The 22,794-nt window shown below is 48.7% G+C and overlaps 1 long non-coding RNA gene across 3 annotated transcripts in view; it reads left to right on the top strand.

Annotated features, from left to right (window-relative positions):
- The window catches only part of LOC127664404 (uncharacterized), a 257,385-nt gene that overhangs the window by 26,201 nt on the left and 208,390 nt on the right, over window positions 1-22,794 (top strand). For all 3 annotated transcript variants that reach the window (XR_007973200.1, XR_007973201.1, XR_007973202.1), the window contains exon 2: window positions 4,389-4,538. This is a non-coding gene — a long non-coding RNA (uncharacterized LOC127664404). The remainder of the gene's footprint in view (window positions 1-4,388; window positions 4,539-22,794) is intronic.

Here is a 22,794-nt window from a genome sequence, read left to right as displayed (position 1 = left end):
CTACAGGCCTCTCAGTCCTAGGCTTTCAAACTGGCCTCATCTCCTGTGGGAGCTGGTGTATGCCATTGAAGGAAGGTCCCCACGTCTGCATGGATACTTATGGCTGTTTCTGGAGCTCTGTTCTGTGAGATCTCTCTGGCTGTCTGCTCTGGACCTCTGGTGTTCCTGTCTTGCTCGGGGTCTTCTTTTTGCCTTGACTTCCCCACCACCCTTACCCCCATGCCGTTAGACTTCTCCATCCTCCCATGTCTGTGGTCAGAATCCTTTTCTGAGGAGGGCACATGGATTCGTTGACCATCTTGGCACACACTAGCCCTTTTGCTGGCTACTTCAGACATAACATCCTGAACAGACCTCCTGTCAGCCTAGAGTGAAGCTATCCTCACTCACAAGGGCCCCGGAGCCGCCAAGGTAGCTAGCTATAGCTGGTGGCAGTGCTCAGGGCTCACGGACTCCGAGCTGTCTCCCATACACTGTTTAGGCCTCCTGACAGGAGATGATGGTTCTTTACCTCAGAACTCGAGAGAGCAGAGAAACAGTCCAGTTGTAGGACAGAGAGGCACTTGAGGTCTTGGACAGGCTATAAGGGACAGTTTCCGGGTGCTGGAGCACCCCCATCTTACAATGGTGGCTACTGTCACTCCGCTTCAGTAGGTCCAGGCCAGCTAGACCCAACGAGGTCCAGTGTCTCAGTTCTCAGCCAAGTTGCACAAACAGCCCGTGAGTGGGCAGAGTTGAGTGGTTGTGGTTATGAGTCTAGGAAGTAGGTAGAAAGATTCAGCCACAGTTCTAGTCACATTAGAGCGCTGCCCCTCTCTAGTGTGGATAGATGGGGCATACATATCTTTCTGGTCATGCCTTATTTCCATTTTTACCTTTTCAGACAGGGTTCACTGTGTAGATTGGCTTAGAACTCATTTTGTAGACAAGGCTGGCCTTGAACTCCCAGATGTCTGCCTGCCTCTGCCTCTGGGGTGCTGGGATTAAAGGTGTGTGCCATCATGCCTGGCACATCTTTTTATTATTTTTAAATGGAAACCTATTTGAATTAGTTATTTTAGCATTGATTATTTTCTGCTTTGTTTCTTCATTCCCGCCCTCCTGATACTCACAGTGAGAACTCCAAACAGCACAGTGTATAATATATTTAAGTGCTGAATAAATATTTGAAGAACAAGTGTACATAATATGTGGAAATATAAATTCTTCTGCTATGTCTTCAGAATTCTTTTGCTGTGCTGGAGAGATGGCTCAGCGGTTAAAAACAGGTACCCCTGTCTGGCAGAGTTTTTGATTCCCAGCGTCCATAGCAGGCAGCTCACAACTGTCTGCAACTCCAGCTCCGGCGAGTCTGGCGCCCTCTCCTGGCTTCTGTAGCTACCTACACTCGCACATATGCCTATACAGATGTACAAATATAGATATAATTAAAAAAATAAAATGAATCTAGAAAAGACTTAACTGTTGTCAATAATTGGCTGAATAAACCATTGCTATTTTCCCAGTGAATCTCCTTGTGTTTTTATGTGTGCAGTTACTTTAACAAGTGTTTTGGGTGTCTTTTCATGTTTTAAGCACCCAGCGGGACATTGGATTTGAGTTCTACTCTGTGGAATGTTCTTTTTTTTTTTTTTTTTTTTTTTTTTGATTTTTTTTTGAATTTTTTTTATTCGATATAATTTATTTACATTTCAAATGATTTCCCCTTTTCTAGCCCCCCACTCCCCAAAAGTCCCTCAAGCCCCCTTCTCTCCCCCTGTCCTCCCACCCACCCCTTCCCACTTCCCTGTTCTGGTTTTGCCGAATACTGCTTCACTGAGTCTTTCCAGAACAAGGGGCCAGTCCTCCTTTCTTCTTGTACCTCATTTGATGTGTGGATTATGTTTTAGGTATTCCAGTTTTCTAGGTTAATATCCACTTATTAGTGAGTGCATACCATGATTCACCTTTTGAGTCTGGGTTACCTCACTTAGTATGATGTTCTCTAGCTCCATCCATTTGCCTAAGAATTTCATGAATTCATTGTTTCTAATGGCTGAATAGTACTCCATTGTGTAGATATACCACATTTTTTGCATCCACTCTTCTGTTGAGGGATACCTGGTTCTTTCCAGCATCTGGCAATTATAAATAGGGCTGCTATTTTGTAGACTTTTGAGATATTTCCAATCTTTGATTCCCCTCCCCACCCGCAAATAGTATTGCAAATAGCATACTGCTTTGAAAGTCTCCTTTAGATGGATTGGAACACATTAACCCCCACCGGAATGGTGTGACGTGTAGTATGCAGAGGCCTCCTGACCTAGCTCTCCATCCAGCCCCGTCCCCGCATTCCTCCATCTTCTTTGCTTTCTCTAGCATGGGCCAGCTCCTTGCCTGCTGGCTTGTGAGCTGTCACCCATCGGCTATCAGTCTTCTGGCTTCTTTCCTGTTTGGCTTTTTTTTTTCTAGAAGGAGTTTTTGTTCTTCATTTCTGCATTCAGTTTTCACTTGTTATAAAAACTTTACACTAGCATGAAGAAATAAGCACTTATCCAATACTTAAAAATGATTTATTTATGATTATATGTAAGTGTGTAGGCATATGCCACCTGTATGTGGGTGCCTGCGGAGAGATTGGATCCCCAGGAGCTGGAGCTCCTGATGGTTGTGTCACCTGACATGGGTGCTGAAGGATGAACTTGGGTCCTCTGAGAGAACAGCAAGTGCTCTGACCTCCCGAGCCGTCTGTCCATCCCGCACAACACCTCTGAACCAGAAAGTCCTGCCTGCACCATTTGCTGCGCTCCAGAGACCAGGAACACCAGCCACCTGAGATGGCTTAGGATTTACTTCAACAATTCCATCAAACATGCTTGTAGCTTTTCAATTTGTTTATCTTGCCACCATTTCTACACTCTTCATTGATTTCTCTTTCTGATGTGAGAGTACTCTCTTCCTTTTACATCTTGCTTCCATGTGTTCCCTCATGCTCCCTCATGCTCCCACATGCTCCCACATGCTCCCACATGCTCCCACATGCTCTCACATGCTTCCACATGCTCCCTCATGCTCTCACATGCTCCCACATGCTCCCACATGCTCCCACATGCTTCCACATGCTCCCACATGCTCCCACATGCTCCCTCATGCTCTCACATGCTCCCACATGCTTCCACATGCTCCCACATGCTTCCACGTGCTCCCACATGCTCCCACATGCTCCCATATGCTCCCTCATGCTCCCACATGCTCCCTCATGCTCCCACATGCTCCCACATGCTCCCACTTGCTCCCTCATGCTCCCACATGCTCCCACATGTGCCCTCATTTTCCCTCATGCTCCCACATGCTCCCACATGCTTCCACATGCTCCCATATGCTTCCAATGCTCCCTTATGCTCCCTCATGCTCCTACATGCTCCCACATGCTTCCACATGCTCTCACAATCTTCTACATGCTCTCATATGCTCCCATATACTTCCACAAGTTCCCACATGCTCCTTCATGCTCTCACATGCTCCCACATGCTTCCACATGCTCCCTCATGCTCCCATATGCTCCCACATGGTCCCACATGCTTCTACATACTCCCTCATGCTCCTACATGCTCCCACATGGCCCCACATGGTTCCACATACTCCCTCATGCTCCCACATGCTTCCAATGCTCTCGCATGCTTCCATATTCTCTCACATACTCCCACATTCCCTCACATTCCCCCACATTCCCCTACATGCTCCCACATGCTCCCTCATGCTCCCATTCTTGTCCTCTGCGCTCACAAGAGAGTTATAACACAGGACATCAGGGCAGGTCAGTATTCAGTCATCGTTTATTTTTTGTGGAGCTGTGGATTGAACTCTGAGCCCCTCACGTGCTCTGTAAGTGTTGTGCCATTGAGCCATACCCCAGCCTCAGCATTTACATTACTTGGGCAGTATGGTATTAAACTACAAGCATTTTATTTTGGCTGCACACTTTGTCTCCTCCGCAATGAGTAATTGTTGTTTGCTTAGTTTTCTATGTGTCTGTCACTATCTGTTTTCACACTGTGCCCTCTGTGTCTGCCTCTCTCTGTATTCAGATCCGTCAGATATTTACCAGGTTCATGCTCCTGAGAAGCCTCTTCTGGAACATTCTGACTTGCCTTGCTTTAGACTGGTTCCCTCTATACACTAATTTTTAATTTTTGTTTATTCTTTAATGTGCATTGGTGTTTTGCCTGCATGTATGTCTGTATGACAGTGTTGGATTTTGGATTTACAAATAGTTGTGAGCTGCCACATGGGTGCTGGGAATTGAACCCAGGTCCTCAGGAATACCAGCAAGTGCTCTTAATCTCTGAGCCATCTCTCCAGCCCTAATTTTCATTTTTCAACAGAGGTTATTTTTGTTTTATGCATAGGAGTGTTTGGCTACATGTGTGTATGCGTACCATGCACATGCAATGCCTGCAGAGATCAGAAGGCACTGGATCTCCTGGACCCGCAGTTACAGACGGTTGCGAGCTACTGTGTGGGGGCTGGGAACGGAACCTGAGTCCTTTACTGGAGCAGTAAGTACCTTCTCGTTCATCACTGAGACATCTCTCCAGCCTCTGACATGCATTTATAATCCCAAGATTCCCTGGGAACTGGTTTCACTTCGCTTCTGCCTTCTTGGTTTCTTCCCTCACTCAGCACGTTCTCTGGGATCAGAGAGGTGCGGCAGAGGAAAGCCTTTGTCACACACTCCAGGGACTGTTTCCCATTACGCTGTACTTGATAATTCAGTTGGATACTGAATTCCAATTTGGAAATAATGTCCCTTAAAAAATCTAAAGGTTTTGCCCATTGCCTTCTGGTTTCTGGTGTGGTTATTGTACATTCTGATGTTATTTTGATTTTTCCGACTCTATGTAAGTTATTACTACTGCCTCCTCTGAGGATGCTTCTGAAACATTCTGACTTGTGTTCTCAGTGTTCAGAAGGTGATTTTGGTATGATTAAACTTAGTTTTATCTGCTAGGGGCTCTGTGGGTAATTAGAAACTCATATCCTTTAGTTTTTTTTAGGAATTCCACTAGAATTGTTTGTTTTTATTTTTTTGAAGATTTATTTCTATTTGTACTCACAACTATGTTTGTGCATATGAGGGTGTTGGATTCCCAGAAGCTGGAGTGATGGGTGGCAGCCCAACACAGGTGCTGGAAACTAATCTCAGATCTGGTAGAGTAGGAAACACCTGAAATTGTTGAGCCGTCTGCCCTCTTTATTTTTGAAGCAGGGACTTACTTTAAAGCCCAGGTTGGCCTCAAATTTGTAATCCTCCCGCCTCCTTTCTGGGCACTGGGAACTGTAGGCTCATGCAGTCAGCCATGGTCAGTAGAATGGTTTCTCTACCTACGCTTTCTATTTCCTGTCTGTCTTTTAAAAGTGGTATGTGGTGGATGGCATGTGCTGGACCACAGAAACAGCTGGTCCTTGCTTCAGTGTCCTTTCCGTGTGACTCTGTCCCCTCCCAGGTGCTCGCTGCTGTCTTATTTCAGGCCAAAAGTGTGTCGGTAACGCTGACACAGGTGGAGGATTGAAGGCCACGTGCACAATTGAGATTCTTTCTTCTTTCTGCCACCGTCTTCCCGAGAGGCTTGGGAGTAAATGCCGCTGATGCAGGCGGTGGGTTTTGCTTGTCACGGAGATCTGTCGTGTCAGTCACCAGTACACACGGTTACTCGGATGTTGGGTCTCTCTTCGCGCTTCTTGTTCCGGGAGGCTCTCCTAACCTTCTCCATTGCTCTACCACCTTTGTTTGATCCTGTTTTGAATTTCTGAGAACTCTTTTTGGTTTCCTGTGTGCTGTCATTGCTACACACTGTCTGTCCCTTTCGTCCCTTTCTTGTGTCATGGAAGCCGTGTCTTTGCTTTCTTTGTCTTTTGTTCTGACTATAAAACCCTGGGTCATCCAAGCTCCCTCTCCTTTGATATATTATTGCATTAACTGTTATTCTTTAGCTTTCTCCTCTATGTTTCTTTATTTGCATTACGCTTTCTTCCCAGGAGCCCTTTTTAGTATGCTGTTCTGGTCTTCTGTGTTTTTTACATTGCATTTATTTCTTTGTATGTGTGTGGGCATGCGCTTCTCTTACAATGGGTGGTCATTGCCTGTTCATTCATACTCACTGAAAAGCCAGTTGGAAGGAGTATGTGTGTGTGTGTATGTGTGTGAGTGGGAGTATGTGTGTGTTCAATTCCCTCCACTAGGGGGATAACTAAATGACCCAAAGGTGCCTTTTCCCTTTGATAGTTTTGATGACCTTTGTGGCTGTGCCTCTGTGTGTGTGTGTGTGTTTACACACTCAGATCTTAAACTCTCACCTGATTTCCCTTACTAATGTAGCACCCATGTCCTCCAAGCCATATTTCTTCCATTTAACCTCCCAGTCAGTGGTCCTGCAGCCTTCTCTCAGTGAGCAGAGGGGCTGTCACTTGGCAGCCGGAGGCAGTGGGCCCTCCTGCCAGCCACCATGCCCATGGTCCCACCTCTTGCAGACACCCTGTGTCTTTAATCCCTAGAGCTTTGTCTCATTCCATGAGAGCACCCAGCGGCTTTTGGCTTTTTGTGCTGCTGTCTTAGGATTTAGTTCCCTTCTCTCCATGAAGTCATTTCTCATCCCCCTGTCTCACCACATCCCAGATGCTCGGCTGTTGCTTGTTTCTTTATCCTTTGTATCCTGTGGACTTATGGGCAGCCATCTCTTACATAGACATAGTATTTTAATGGGTGTTAAAATCTTCCACAGTGTGTGGTCATTTAAAAACATTATCAGGGATGGACTTGGTGTGGTGGAGCATGCCCTTAATCCTGGTTCTCAGTAGGTAGAAGCAGGCACATCTCTGTGAGTTCAAGGCCAGCCTGGTCTATGAAGCAAGTTCAGGCTAGTAAGGCCCACACAGTGAGAGCCTGTGTCAAAACAAACAAACAAACAAACAAACAAACAAACAAACAAACAAACAAAACAAACAAAAAAGTCACAAAAAAAACCCAAAAATTATTGGGCTGGAGGCAAGTCTCAGTGGTTAAGATCCCTTGCTGCTCTTCCAGAGGTCCTGAGGTTTGGTACCAGCACCCAGGTCAGGTGACTCACGACTCCCTCTAATTCCAGCTCCAGGTGATCTGATGACCTCTTTTGGCCTCTGTGGGTACCCACAGACATGCTCCTATGAGTGCATACACACACCACACACACACACACACACATGCACACACATAAATAAAGATAAAATAAATGGAAAAAATTATGTACAGCAAGCAAGCCTTTCTCATCATCTGCCCCTCCATACCCACTCTTCAGTATTTTTCCTTCTGGGTTTTCCTTGTGAATTACACACACCAGGACGCTGAAGTAGACACATACATATTCATACACACTTTCAGATCGGCACCAGGTCATGGTACATTGTCCCATTCTCTTTTCTCTGTCCTACCCAAGGAATTCGGGCAGTCCCAAGGGAAAAGTCTAGATGCACACAGTGCGGAGTTCTGAGGCCGTCCTGGAGGTGAGGTCAGAACTGGGCTTGGGGGGTGGTATTTCTACTGTGGCAGCGACTCAGGACCTCCTGTGTGCCCAGCGGGCACTCTGCTGCTGCTCCCCAGCCCTCTGCCTTCTGAGAAGCTCTGTGGTGTTCTGCTATGCCACAGCTAAGCCACCCCGCCAGCCCCTTACTCATGCATCTAAAATGTTTCCATTACTGTAAAGGTCGCTTTCTGAATATTTTTTCCTACTTGACCTTAGTTTCCTTAGGGTAGAAAGGCAAATGGCACAGCCTAGGGTGTTGGTGCACAGTGCGAGGCTGCCCTGCACAGAGGTGTTGTTCTGCCCCTGACTTGTGAGAGGCTCTTCCTGCCTGCTTCATCCTTGTCACCCTCCTTAGCTGTCCCCCTCCACCCCCGCCCTGCTGCCATTTTGGAAGCATTTTTTTTGCACACGTGGCTTGGCTCTTGTGCACATCTATGACCACGTGACTCCTGTGCACTGGCTCTCGTGCACATCTATGGCCCATGTGACTCCTCTGTGAACTATTTGCTTTGTGAAGTTTTAGTCATTCTTGATTTTTGTTTGTTTTGCTTTATTTGAGACAGAGTCTCATGTAGCTCAGGCTGGCCTCAAACTCCTTATGTAGCTGAGGCTGGCCCTGAATTTTCACCTGCCTCCAACTAGTGCTAGAGCCATAGGCATGTGGTATCACACGCAGATTTCTCTCACTTTTAGAAGGGAGCCCCCAGACTCTGGTTCACACCTAGCTTTGCTGCCTATGTTCCATGAACCCTTAGCCCCGAGCGGGGCAGGCTGTCATGGCCACGAGTGGGGGAATGAGGCAGAGAAGAGCTCGTGGCCTGCCCCAGTCTCACATTTCCTGTACAGAGTCATTTTATCAGAGTGAGCATCGACTTCTCCCCCGTCGGCAAGCCTGTTCCAGGGGACGGGTCCTCGCAGCCAGAGTGCCTCTCTGGGTGGCTCTGCACACGGCCAGCCATCAGCATCACTGTCCTGGTTGATAGCTTTGGCATCTGCATGGGTTTACATTCCATGGAGGCGGTTGCCTTCTCTGCAACCCTTTTAAAATTGTGAAATATAACATGTATAGAAAATGTCCAGTTTAACAAATTACTAGAGAGCAAACATTGTATAACCACCATGCTGGGAGATGGTTGACTTAATAAGCGCCGTGGCAAGTGAGCTGGCGCTTTGCCCCTTGACTGTTGGGCTGTTTCCCTGCAGCTTACCCCAGGTCTCTAGGCTGGGAGTGCATCCCTCAGGGGCGAAGGCTGCACTAAGAATGGCTTCCAGGGGGAGTAGTCTTGTTTGGGGTCTTGAATAGGTGATTGAATTTTGCCTGTGAGTCCCGATTCCCTGACCTGCCTCCCCACTGCCCCAGGGACCACCAGACTTAAGGACTTTGGGTCCAAGTGAGCAGAACACGTCCAGAAATCCAGTGAGAAGCCCTGGGCTGGGCCTGGACACCAGAAGTGGCTGATTCAGTGTTTGGGGGTTGACCACAGGGCATTTGCCCCTGTGGCTGAGCTTGGTCCTCCCGCCGCACTCTGACTAGGGACTGGTTGTGGGCGCAGCCTCCTGCTCTCCTGTGTGACTTGAAGGAGGGCTGTCTTTTACATGGGCAACTCCTCTCATGGACTGGCTGAGGATATGAGCTGTTGAGAGGAGACGGGCGTGTATGCACTTTGCTCTGAGATATGTCCCAGTGAGAAAATACATGTCTTTGTGGCCTACTTCCCTTTGCTCTCCAGCCTGGCTCCAACTGGAATGCTCAGTGCACTGAATGGGAGTCTTTACTAGAGGGGTCAGGCCTCAGCCCTCAAGGCCATTCCTTGCCCTTTCTATGTTTAGCTTCATGGACCTTCCTGTGGACTGGCAGGCAAGGGATGGCAGTGACAGACTGAGTGGCTCATGAGCTGATGTCATACCACAGCAGAATGTTCTGTCTGCTACTGGGCAGAACAGGAAGGGGGCTGCAAAACATCTGGTGGGCACACTGAGCCAGGCAGGCGTGGGAAGTGGCCGTGAGGCTTTCTACACAAAACACACTTAGCAGACTGTGGGCCAGTCTGAGGTACCAGAAGGAATGACAGAAGCCAGGCATGCCCAGGGGTTTGTGATGAGGGGAGGGGCCTGGAGGAGCATCCGATGTGGGGAGCCACGAGAGCCACAGTGTGTACTAGAGGACCTTGCCTGGAGGGGGTTATAGAGGTGGGCAGGGAGTGACAAATGCACACTGTAAGGTTTCCATGGATTCTATGCATAAGGGAAGGCTCAGAAAACTCTGGACTTCATCCTGGTGGGAGCAGCAGCCATGGAATGAAGTAGGCTGGTGTGTGTGTGTGTGTGTGTGTGTGTGTGTGTTGGTATAACTTCATAGGCGGATCCTGAGAGACTAGTGAAGGGATCCCTTAGGTGCTGATGGAGCCACCCTGGAGCTCGGGGAGACTGGAAAGAATCAGATCTCGTGGAAAATGGGTGAACTTTGTTTACATGAGCTGGCTGGAGGTTCTGAGGCCACACAGGAGGAGGAGTGGGGTAGACTAGTAGTCTTTTTCTAATTCTTTCCATCAGAGCTGTTGTTTCCAAGTTACTCTGACCAGGAGGCAGCCATGCTTGCCTGTATATATGTGTATATGTGTATATATGTATATTTGTGTGTGTACACGTGCATGTGTGCATGCATGTACTCCATTTATCCATATACTATTCTTGAGTGACTTATATATCTACTACATGTTTTTCAGGTAGCTGGGACTATAGAAGAGTCAAGTGTATGAGGTTTAGTCTCTTCTGGATTATCAGGAAGGGCTTTACAGAGGAGGAATTTGGGGATGACAGCGTGTTAGGCAGGGATTGGATTCTGCAAAGCAAAGGAGCAATGGTAGAGAGGGCTGCCCATGGGGGGAGCCTGTGTAGCTTTAGGAAGACAGGAATGTGAGGGCTTGTAGGAAGGCTGGTGGGAGATCCTGAGGATACTCAGGGGCACTTCCAATGGCATCCTGTAAAGATGGAAGAACTCTCTCTGTGCTGGGGAATAAACAGCAGGAAACAGCGAGGCAAACCACTGTCCTTGACAAGCCAAAGTAAAACTGCTTAGGGTAAGGAGAGGTGACTGTGTCAGGGGTGTTGTTGTCAGGGACGACAATGCTGTGGGCCGGGCAGCACCAGGTGGCCTGTGACTGCTCAGCCACTGCAGGTGGAACTGTCCTGTGCCAGCTCTTCAGTGCACAGTGCTTTGGGGGGGCTCTCAGAGTGCTGGGGGTGGAGAGGAAGGGGATGTGCCACTTGGCCCCTCGGAGCTCACGCCAGGCCCAGATTCCCACTCTTATGTCATCAAAAGTGTTTATAAGGAATCATGCTACTCGTTAAAATGATCAACATTTTAGTTTTAATTCTACACACCAAAGGAGACGGGATGTCGGAGAGCACCTAAGTGGCGATTGGGGGTAGGGGTAGGGGTAGGGGCCCCGAGATGCTCATCTGAGTTGAGGGGGATTGGGGTGTCTGGTTGCAGCCTGAAATGTAGATCCCCGTGCCCAGTCATCATGAATTCAAAGTCTCGTGTGATCCAAGTGTGTGGAACATTTACTAAGATTTTAAAAATCTACCAATGTGAAATCGCCTCAGGATGCTCGCTGGCTGAAAGGCTGTTTTCTTTTGTTTTGTTTTGTTTGTTTTTGTTTTTGTTTTTTGTTTTTTGAGACAGGGTTTCTCTGTATAGCCCTGGCTGTCCTGGAACTCACTCTGTAGACCAGGCTGGCCTCAAACTCAGAAATCTGCCTGCCTCGGCCTCCCAGAGTGCTGGGATTACAGGTGTGTACCATCACCGCCCGGCTAAAAGGCTGTTTCTTCATTCCTGCATTTTTGGACCTGACTTCATAGCACCTCTCAATGAGCAGAAGAGCGGCTACCAGGAAGGTTAGCATCCACTCTCCAGACCCTGTGAAATAAAGAAGCACCTTAAAGTGCAGGTTGCTCAAGTTTATTATTGTCCAGTGAGTGGAAAGTGCATCAGAGGGTACAGTTTACAAGGGAAAGCCAGGGGCCTGTGGAGCACCCTTAGGCTGCAGGTTTGGGTTTGTGTCTGCAGAAGGGGCAGACAGGAGGTGGGAGATGGGACATCTGAGAGGGCAGTGTGTCTTGTCCCGTGTAGTGGTTCTCATCAATGTCATCATGAAATCCTGTAGTGGTTTAGCGCAAGTTCATGCCCATCCCAGAGACTCGGTCTGCACCTCCAGATGGTGCTCAGGCAGAGCGGGTTCCCTGAAGAAGTTGGCTGCTTTACATTTCCCACAGATGCCAGGTAGGACACTGCTGTTTAGGCTGCAGTAGGTCCAGGGACTGAGGGACATTTTCCCTCAGCTCTATCTGTTATTGGTGTCAGATATGGGAGACTTGGGAATCCAAGTCAGGCATATGAGGCTCAACCTCAGGCCATGGGCATGATGTGAGCAGTGGAGGGAGGAAGGCTTAGGGAGATCAGATGCTCTGTGGGCCATAAAACACTGCACAGGGAGGGAGAGACTGTGCTGCACGATAGACAGACCTTGACAGCCCGGCTTGGGCTGAGTGGGCATCTGTTTCCGAATATTTGTGACTCTATTGCAGACCTTGACCAAAGAGTCCGGCCATCTGCTGACCTATAAAAGAGTAAGCACTAGTGAAGTCCAGAGGGGCGGGGCTTGAGAGATCCCTTCTGACCGTTCTTGGCTTACAGCTGAGTAAACTGAGCCCAGAGAGGAAAGGGGACTCATGGGAAGTGAACAGAGGGATTGGGTGGTCCACAGAGCATCCTTGATTCCTCTAAGACCTGTGGTTAGAAACAGGCCTCTCCATCTCTACCCTCCCAGCTAGACGACCTTGAGCTCGACCTTGAACCAGTGTTCCCTCTGTGTCTGTTCTGATTCTCAGTAAGATGGGGAAGAAAACCCAACTACACACTATGGTAGTTTTAGGATGCCATGTGAATGTTCTCAGAGCCTGGGCCATCAGGCTGCGCGTTGTCCGTGCTCAGAGTCCTCACTGGGTAAGCACACTGCGAGTCTCCACTCAGTGTGCTGGGCTGTGCCGCACTGCAGAGCCCTGCAGCCTGGTCAGGCTCCTGTAAGCTGTGACCACTGGTCTTGGGACACGAGGGCAGTGAGCAGACTCTGTTTGCTATCGTTGTATATTGCTTAATAAGGAAAACACGGCCTGCCCTGGCAAACAGTGAATCTGGCCATATATGGGGAAAAGGAATAACTTGGATACAGTCATGGATGCAATTCTGAGCTGTTATTTAAAACAAAAATCAAAGACAATATAGAGTGGCCACTTTTCTTTGTCCAGTTTGATTCTGGGGGGTAGTGTGTGGTTATAAATAGGCAGTGTCTTACAGTGTGCACTTTAGGCATAGCTGAGAGCTGGTTGGGAAGCAAATCCTCTCAGCACTCCGGAGAACTTGACAGAAAGGAGGAGCCAGCAGATGGACAGAAAGCGGCTGTTTTGAAGCCTAGCAGAGTGGGGCGAGGCCTTTCTCTCCTGGCAGGCCCAGCCCTGATCGAGCGCCGGGTCCAGTGTTCTGGGACAGGCTGAGTCGGGGAGCGTCTAAACAGTTGGAAATGTGAGGGAGGCCCAGCTGGCCACGTGAGCTCCGTCTGTGCCCATCCACGTGGGTTTGCACCACCCACTCCCCGCTGGCTTCACTGACTCAGGCCCACCCTGAGCACTTACTATATGCAGTGCAGGCTCCTGAGCCCCTGAGCTCCTTTCCTCTGTCTTCCTCGCTTTGGCCTCAAGGGCTCCTCCTCACCTGTGTCCAGTGCCCTGGTCTCTGTCCTTGGTGCTTTGGTTTCTCTTGGCTTTTATTTCTGCAGCTTTATAAAAGCTACATTGAAAGTGGCCAATCTGCTTGGACTCGGTCCCGGCTCTCCACATCCTAACTCTGTGGTACCAGGCAAGGAACCTAACCTCTCTGTAACTCACTTTCTTTTCTCATAAACCGGGATGGTCATAGAGCTTATTCTGGGATGGCTGTGTTATAATCCGCCCAGACCAGCACCCAGCAGCTCCTTGGCTTGGGAAGCACGGCCAGCTGTTATCTTTGCCTTTACATTCTCTCACTCGACAGTTGCTTTCCCCCCATCCCACCACACAGTGGCCAGCCAAGGCCGAGGATTGAGTGTGTTCTGTTGTGCACAGACCAGTCAGCTTGGACACATCACATCAAGGAGACATGGTCTAGACAGTTATGATGAAGGTGTGCCCAGCACAGCAGAGCACGACCTTTGGAGTAGGTCTTGGGCCTGATATTCTCCATGGAAAGTTTCTTGGGGCTGTGTAGACTGAGGACATGGGTGTGACACGAAAGGACTTAATTTCTAGACCAGGAAAGATGGGGTACCCACTGCTTCCCCATGATTCTTTTTTCTATTCATTTAATTATTATACATAAATATATACAAATATATATTTATATAATATATAATATAAATAAAATATAGTACATAAATATAAATATGTAAAGAGATACATATAATATATAACTATACATATATACATATAATATATATACACACATAGATATACATACATATCTCTAGGGGCTACTGTGTGACGGGGCTCTGTGGCCTGGTTCTCTGCAGACTTGGAAAGCATCTTCTCCTGGGAATGAGGCGTTGGGACCCACAGAGGGGTCGGCGCTTTGACCGTGCTGTGTTCTCGTGTCCCCAGACACCAGGCTTGTATGTGTTGATTTAACTTCGGTCATGTCCTCGAGCTCCAGGCCTCATTTCCCTCATCTGTGCAGAGCTGGCAAGCTGTCACACATGTGCTCTCTCAGTGGTTCTTCCGTCCTACCGGCTGCCCTCACATGCCCCTGTGGTTGCTGTTTCTGTGATAGCCATGGTGGACTCCACTGCTTCTGGACAAGCACCTGAGCTGAGACTTGCCCTGTGTTTTCTTGTTTTTTGTTTTTTCTTCTTCTCTGAATTCCTAAACTGATTTTGTCTGTTTTCCATCTTTGATGTTCAGAACACTCTGGCCTAGGAGGCCTCCTGAGTCTTAGCCATCCAAAGCTAGAGTGAGCTCGGACACTCCGCTACCCTCTACTGGGCTCTTTCCTCCGTAGGTGAGGCCTTTACAAGGAGCCCTTTCTTCTCAGGGGTGAGCATGCTCAGATTGACACACAGTAGACCCTCTGACCCTTCCTGCCTGTTTACACTATAGGTTCTATAGGTTGTCAAACCCTTTCCTTGAACATAGGTCTCTGTTGCTAAGATCTTAGTGAAGGTCTTGGGAGAGGCAGGGTGTTCCCTTGAATACACAGTCTAAGAAGGGACCCGAGCATGGATGAATCTAGAAAGGCATTTAGATTATTTTCTTCCTGACCTGCCGTAGGCTCGAAGACCCGTGTCCTCTGCTTATCAATGGCAGACTCCAAGTGAAAGCTTAGTTAGACTCAGGGGCCCAGAGGTCTCAGGTATGACTGGGACAAGGAATGTCCTTGGGCGTATCCGAGCCACAGTGTAGGATATCGACCCAGGACTGGCCCGGGTTTGTGTGGCTCCAAGTCACTGCCTTCACCTACATGCTGAGACCCCAGTGCTGTGTGTGTGTGTGTGTGTGTGTGTGTGTGTGTGTGTGTTAACCTGGCATGAAGGGATAGTCTCTTGGACTGAGGTAGAGAGGAGGCACAGCGCACCCCTTGGCCTGTCACCACTGGGGGAGACGGGTAATCAGGGTGTGATATGTAAGCCCATCTTTCTTCTATTCTAGAACTGGAGGTTATCCAATTTGGACATATGTAGCCTGTTTCTGGATTGGCTTCCAGGGTCCAGTAGATGACACTCTCTGTCCTGTGAGCAAAATAGAATATTTTCATTTCTTGTCCGATGATTATGCTCAAACACGCTCACCTCCCGGTTTCCATCTTGCTGGGCTATTGTGGCATCTGCGATAGGGCCGTGACTTCCAGGTCTCTGTGCTTTCTCGGTCAGCCATGCTCAAGAGCATAGACTTGGGATTTGTAGAGTGTGGGTTGGAATCCCAGCTGCACAGTTGTGTGGCTTTGGGTGGGTCACTGTTTCCTTACACCTGGTTTCTGTATCCAGTCAATAATCAATGACTGATGTGCTGTGCATGAAAAAAATGTTGCCCCAGTGCTCAGTGATGGTGTCTGGGACTGTGACTGGGATGGCAGTCCCTGGCCCCTCCTCTGCCTTCCCTGGCCCCTCCTCTGCCTTCCCTGCCCCCCTCTCTGCCTTCCCTGGCCCCTCCTCTGTCTTCCCTTCAATGCTGTCCACTGAGCTGCATCTTCTGTGGCCCGACAGCTGCTGGGAAATTGCAGTCTGTCTTGGGAGTTAAAAATCACAACAAAGTATCCATGTGAGGTGGTGAAGAAACGCCAGAGGGGCCATTGGAGGCGCCCAGGCAAATGAAAGGCTACTGTCTATGCTCAGACATTTCTAGTTCCAGGCGGCAGAACAGTTGAGCTGAGTACAAGAATCAGAGTTGTCCTTTGTGGCTGTTAGTTATTAAAACAAGCAAGCAAGCAAGCAAGCAAACAAGCAAACAAACAAACAAACACAGCTTAAAACCCCCGCATGTGCTTTGGACCAACTGTGTATAAGTCACTGTAATAGCTGTAATGTTAAACAGAAGAGACACAGCCAGCATCTTATCAATATTTGCTTGGTTGGGGGCAGGGCTGAGGTGCTATCTAAAATAAGGACAGCACGTGTTCATATGAGTTGCTCAGGCGGCACATAAAAGTGCCAAGGAAGCACAAAAGAAGTTCACAAAGATGAAATTCACCTTCCTTAGGAATGTGGCCATTTTGATGGCTGTCATCTGAATGTATACCTTTGGGGACTTGGGACCTGCTGTTTGTAATTCACTGCCTTTGAAAATTCTCTATCTGGCAATCTCCCCATATTCATTAATGTTAAGATATTTTGCACTATGAGTATCTTTTCCTGCTGGCAGGTGAAAAAGCCACCTACTAGATGTTCAGCTGTGGATATGGAGATGTACTGAGGGCAGAGAACATCTGCACCACCTCCGCCTCAGGAGGTCCACAGCTGACTGACGGGTCACGGCGTTCCGGGAGTGCCAGAGCTTCCCTGGCAACCTCCTCATGTGCGTCTAGGTTTCAGTCTATGGCTTTTCTTTATTGTGAGCAAACCTCATCAAATATCTTTGCAAGGCTTTATATAGTTGCCATTTTGAAAATAGTGCTAAATTTCCCCCAACACAGGGCACTGGTGTTGAAGGAGAATTCTTGTCTCCCCATAATTCTGACCAACCTATCTTTGTTAACCTTTTTTTTTTTTTTTTTTTTTTTTTTTTTTTTTTTTTTAACCTTTGCCAGTCTGGGATGGTAGTTCCCTTGCCATGAGGAGAACTAGATTCTGAACCACTCACCGGATCATGCCAGGCCCTTTATCTATGAATTCTTTGATGAGGTTTAACTTTTTTATTGTTTCAATGATGTGTGTATGTGTGGGTATGTGCATGTGAGTGCAGGTACCCATGGGGGCCAGAAGATGGCGTCAGATCACCCAGAGCTGGAGTCACAGGCTGTTGTGAGCGGCCCAAGATTCATTCTGGGACTCAAATAGGGTTGTCTGGGAAAGCAATGGTTGCTCTTAACTGCTGAACCATTTCTCCAGCTCAAAATTGAATTTATAAATTAGGCATGGTAAGAGATTAGCCACAGTAACTAATAATCAAAGAGAAGAATCACACCACAATAAAGACTCTGGAATGCGGTCTTTCTCACTCTCAAAATAACTTTTAGTACGTTTATCTCTACACCTAAAGGAATTTCTTCCTCACCATTTGGGAAATGTGACTCTCAGTACCACTACCCTTGTTCTTGACACAGGACACCACATGTGACAGTTGGTCTGACCCCCAAGATGGCTACTTATAGTGACTCTGTGTGAGCAGCATATACTTTGTGGATACAATGGATAAAAAAAATGAAACCTGAATTATGTGCCAGGTGAGAGTGCGTGGGATGACGTGGGCTTCTTCACGCTACCTAGATGGAAGTGGTACATAATTTAAAACATTTGGACTTGTTTATTTCTGAAATTTTCCATTTAATATTTCCAGACTTTGGTTGACTATGAGTCACTGAAACTATGGAAACTGAGAATTAGGATGTCTGCTCTAGTAAGAGATCATAGACGATCGGGCCTGTTTGCATTTCTTTGATCACTGGTAGCCATTTTGTCTTTTTTTTTTGCTTTATGAATGACTTAGCTGTGCCCTTTGCCTGGCTCTGAGCCTTATATTGCTCCCAGGGATTTCTCTTTTTGCCTTCTGGAGAACAGGGGTGAAGGAACTTCAAGAACATCAGCTAAACCTCTGTTCACACACTTGAATCCTAAGTTGGCAGGTACAGAGAGTTTTGATGGTCCACAGGCGTGGCTGGAGGAGGTCCGAGTCTGGGAGGTGGCCATCTGACCTTGCTTCCCAAATCAGTTTCAAAACAGAGCCCACCTGTTGGCGTAGGGATGGGATTATGTATGCTAGTCGCCAAGCTATTGCCACAGACAAGAACCTCTGCAGACACAGCTGGCTGGTCAGCCTTCCTCATAGAAATAAGCAGGTTGTGCTGGGGCCCAGGTGAACTCTGGCCCCATTGCTGGGTCTAGGGGAATGCTATCGTTCCCTTGGACCTTAGGGTTGTACAAAACGCTGGTTCTAAAGATCACTGAATGCAAACCTGCCATGTTCAGATGATCGCACTTATTCTCAGAGAAAGGCATGCCCCCCAAAGTTGTCTGCTATGAGGTCAGTGGTGCCCGCTTTTCTCAATTCTGTGCTGAGCCGGAGCATGCTCTAAAGCCCACAGCTTGTACTGAGGCCATTGTGTAAGCATTGCAGTTGGACGAGCTCCGGGCTGTCAGAGACAGAAGGCTGGAGGTGTTAGGTAGAGCCACGGCCTAATCTTCTGGAACACAGGCATGGCTCTGAGCATGTGCATTGCAGAACAGTGCTAGGAGGGGGTTGGGAGCAAGGTGGGATGGGGCTCCTTATCTGACTGCTCTTCTTCCTATGGTCTTTGTGGCTGACACTGTGGGCAATCGCCAAGAACAAGATAAGCATCTCTGTTGAGATTGGCACCTCCTGACTGCACTTTGAGAACCCCAAGTGTTGCCTGCTGGCTAGTTCCCATGGGAGAAAAGTCCAGCTTCAGATTTACATAATCCCCTTGGCCAGTGCTACAGCACATAACATGTGTGTGTTTCATGTGTATATGTATATGTATATGTATATATGTATGTATGCTCAGACACACACACACACATGGAGCTGTGAATCTTTGGAGCACACAGTGATGCCTGGGTCAATCACAAAGTACTGGGCTGTGGTCTGTGGGCGCAGTGTTCTGGCGTCAGCCATTCACCATGGTCTTTCATTTCTCCCCCCCCCAACCCGCACTCCCGGGCCTGGTGTTAGCCAGAGCGCTTCTGGCCAGCTACAGTGACAGGTCCCCTTCCTCACACATCACCATCTGGTTGGGTTTCTGACTTCCCTCACATCATCTCCAGCCTGGACTTCTCCTCTCCCAAAGGCTCAAAGCTTTCCTCTGCATCATCTGAGTGATGCCCAGGCTTCTGCTGTCTTCTGATGCCTGTCTCTCAACCTCCCTTCTCCCTGTGAAATGCTATTTACATTGCTGGAATTATTTATGAGCTGGAGTCTGTTGATCCAATTAGGGGACAGACGCCATTTCCCTCCATCTTGGGTTCTTCTCAGTATCTGGTGCATGGTAATGGCCCCAAGGCAATGGTGGTTGATGGTTGTTTTGGAATTAGCCAATACTCTACCAGAATCTGAAAGGCTTTCAGGCCTCACTGGGCATTAGGTGCCTGTCTGTACATGCTGGCTGCTACCCGAAGGGGTGAAGTGGGCCTGTCTCAGCCCTATTAGGTAGTAATCCTGGAGAAGCTGTGGTGTCCACGGGCCGGTGGGAAGAGCTGAGGGTGGGGATTACCAGGGTGGTTGGGAACTGTTCAGATCTGGCAGTGCTCTCCTTGATGAGATGCTAGAAAGGGGTGCATGGGCAGTGGGTGAGAGGGGAAAGCGTGGGAGGGGTCACCTTTGGGCTCAGTGGCCAGGGAGCGCAATGGTTGTTTTATACTCTGGAAGGCTTCCTGGCAGAAGACTGAGGCTTTGGGATAAAAGCAGGGGTGAGGTTCATTTTCAAGGACTCCCTTTTGGGCCCTTTTCCCCCTCCTTTCAAGTCCTTGTAGGACTGGTTGTGCCAGGAGTCACCTGGTATTCCCCTGCTTAGGTTCTAGAGAGACGGGACTCACTAATGTGAACTCAGAGAAGTGTCCTGGGCGTGCCCTGCACTTGCTGCTTGCTTGTTCGTCCCAGGCCACCTGGTGATATGTGAGGATCTGCTCAACAGTTTAAACAGGCCACAGCTGTTCTAGTGACAAAGCGGCTGGTGACTGTCTCTGGCGCAGAGGGCAGGCTGAAGTTCATGGCTTACCATCATCCAGGGTACTCTGTGCGCTCCAAGGCTGGCATACAGTGAACTGTGGCTCCAAAGGGAACTCGACATTCTTGGTCTCTGTCCTCAGAACCTTCTGCCAGTCCGTGGCACATTTGCGTTTCCCGTACCTGCTGGTGGCCTGATACAGACAGACTTCTGCTCATGCTACGATCCCGAGTGGTCCCGTCTCCTTCAGTGTGATAAGCTGCAGTTGTCCCCAGTAAGACTCTTCAAGACTTGAGAAAAAAGCATGAGCGCTGAGGTCAACAAGATGTGGGTTCAAAATCTGACCTTGCTACCAGCGTACAACACACTTCATAGGGGGCTACACGGAGGGAGTGGTGGGTACCATGTGCCCGGGACATGCCTGCTGTTCCTTCACTGAGTGCTGGGTGCTGGACCCTGGGCAGGGTGTAGCCCTGGAATCCACTTCTAAAGAATCGTGGAAGGTGCTGCTACAGGAGAGCTTGGCTGGTTTTGGATCAGGAAGGATGCTGTCAGGAAGCAACCCTGAACCTGAGATCTGGGGGACTCGGGGATGGCATCTTAGAAAGATTGGAGGGAAGAAAGTTACAGGCAGCTGGGTGCAAGAGCCCAGTCAGCTAGGAGTCCTGGAAATGATTCTGAGCAAATGTAAGCAAAATCACGTTTACCTTCCAAACAGTGGATCGTGAAGGGGTGACCATCCCAGGCAAAGGCTTATGTGTAGCTCTGGAGAACACCCTGGGGTATTTTGGGTGATGTTGAGGAGGCTGAGGTGACTAGTGGGACACACAGTGAGAGACAACGAGGGCAGACAGCTTGTACATCAAGGGAAGTGGAGATCTGATTAGGGCTGAGGGAGGACCAAGCCTCTAGGGCCTCTCCTTTAGTGTCTGTTCTATTGTGAAGGAACACCATGATCAAGGCAACTCTTAGAAAACATTTAACCAGGTGATTGCTTACAGTTGCAGAGGTGAGAGCATGATCATCGTGGTGGGAAGGAAGCAGGCATGGTGCTGGGACAGCAGCTGAGAGCTTTACATCTTCAGGCAACAGGTGTGTGGGGGGGAGGGAGAGAGGTGGACAGGAGAGGGAGAGGGAGGAGAACTGGGCTTGGCATGGGCTTTTGAAACCTTAAGGTGTACCCCTAGCAACACACTTCCTCCACTAAAGCCACACCTCCTAATCCTTCCCAAACAGTTCCCCAGCTGGGGACCAAGCATGCACATGAGTCTGCCTAAGGGGGTGCTATTCCTATCACAACCACTGTAGCCCCTGAGGATCCTGGAGGACCCTGGGAGACTTGTTCCAGGTTAAGTTTGTAAAATCAGCCCCAGTTTCTAGCCATTTGGCTGACTTGACCATGGATGCGTCTCCCTGGACAGTGAGCCTCTCTCTGTGCTGGGCAGGCATCTTCACTCTAACTCCCGGAAGAGGCGTGGCTTCTTGCAGGCACCCACTGTTGGGCTGGTGGGCTGGCCAGTGGGGCACGGAGCTCCTCTATCACACTAAAGCGAGAGTGTGGCTGAGTCCAACCAGCCGAGCTGTATCCGGGTGGGACGTTTGGAACACGTGTGCACCGACTGCTGGAGAGTAACTCCTATGTCTTCCATTAGTGGGGAAGAGTTAGATGACCAGAGGCCACCAGATGCCCTGTGTCATATAACATATGCTTTATGGCAAATGAAAATGTATATACAGTCTAATTAGAAAGCCCCTTGCTCACTTATGAAGGACTGGGTCCTTCTTTTTCTTCTTGCCTTTTCCAAATTTTGGGTAAGAATTCCCTTCCGAGCAATGAACTTATCTGCCAAGCTGGGGCCCAGGGGGAACCCTTATGGGGGGCTCGTAAACCTGGTCTTTTGAGGAAATCTTGGGGCAAGGCCACATTCAGCCCCATATACTTCAACCCTACGTGTTTACACAATAGTCTCTCTCATCTCTGAGGGGCCATTAGAGTTAATTGGGTGAATAATCTGTGTTTAAAAAGTCCCTAAATACGTATTTACATAATCCACAATTTGCCCAAGTCTGCTCTACAGTATTTGTGGGATTTAGCATGGATCCCAGCTCAACCCCGTCGCCTCCACAGCAGCTTCTCTTGGTGACCATCCTTTGGTGGGACCGTGTCTCATCCAGAGGCAGGGCCTACTAGCTCTGTGAACTTCCCAAAGTCAGTCACACTTTGTCCGTTTTGGCCTTGGAGATACTGTGAATCAACGGCCTTGTGGTCTAGTAACTTTGGGAAGCTCTGCATCTTCCACTCTGGGAGATTCTTCACACCACAGTATTATTTCAGTGGCTCCTAGAAGTCCTCTAGCCAATGAGCTGATTCACTGTCGTCTCTAGGTATTTGAACGGAAGTCGGCCCCTCCCCTATTCCCCACGGACAGCCCATGGAATTAGCAGATTGTAGAAGACGCAGGAAAGCCAGTAGTGCCGGTCCAGTTTGTGAGAAGATGCTTTGGATTTTGTCCATGTGTCTGGTTGAAGTTGGTAAATGGGTCCTTGGTCTCTTGTGTTTGAGCGTAGTTGAGACCTTGGTTTGAGCCACTTGGTAGAGTAGTGTGGGCTAAGCATGGAGATCCCCAGGGTGCTGTTTACATGACCCTCGGGGCAGGAGGGTCCAGGCACTGACAGTAGCTCCCTGTCTCAGTGTTCTCAGACAGGAAACCCTTCTAGACCTCACAATCTTGGGCTCCTTGGGCTGGGGAGTGGGCCTTCTCTATAACATCACCTCTATGGGTCACTCCAGCCTCAGAGACTTGCTGGCCTGGGACATAGGACACCATAATA

The sequence above is a fragment of the Apodemus sylvaticus genome, chromosome 14, assembly GCF_947179515.1.
Source record: "Apodemus sylvaticus chromosome 14, mApoSyl1.1, whole genome shotgun sequence".
NCBI classification, from domain to species: Eukaryota; Metazoa; Chordata; class Mammalia; order Rodentia; family Muridae; genus Apodemus; species Apodemus sylvaticus.
Note: the sequence above shows the minus strand (reverse complement) of the source record. Positions and strands in the feature narration are given on the sequence as shown.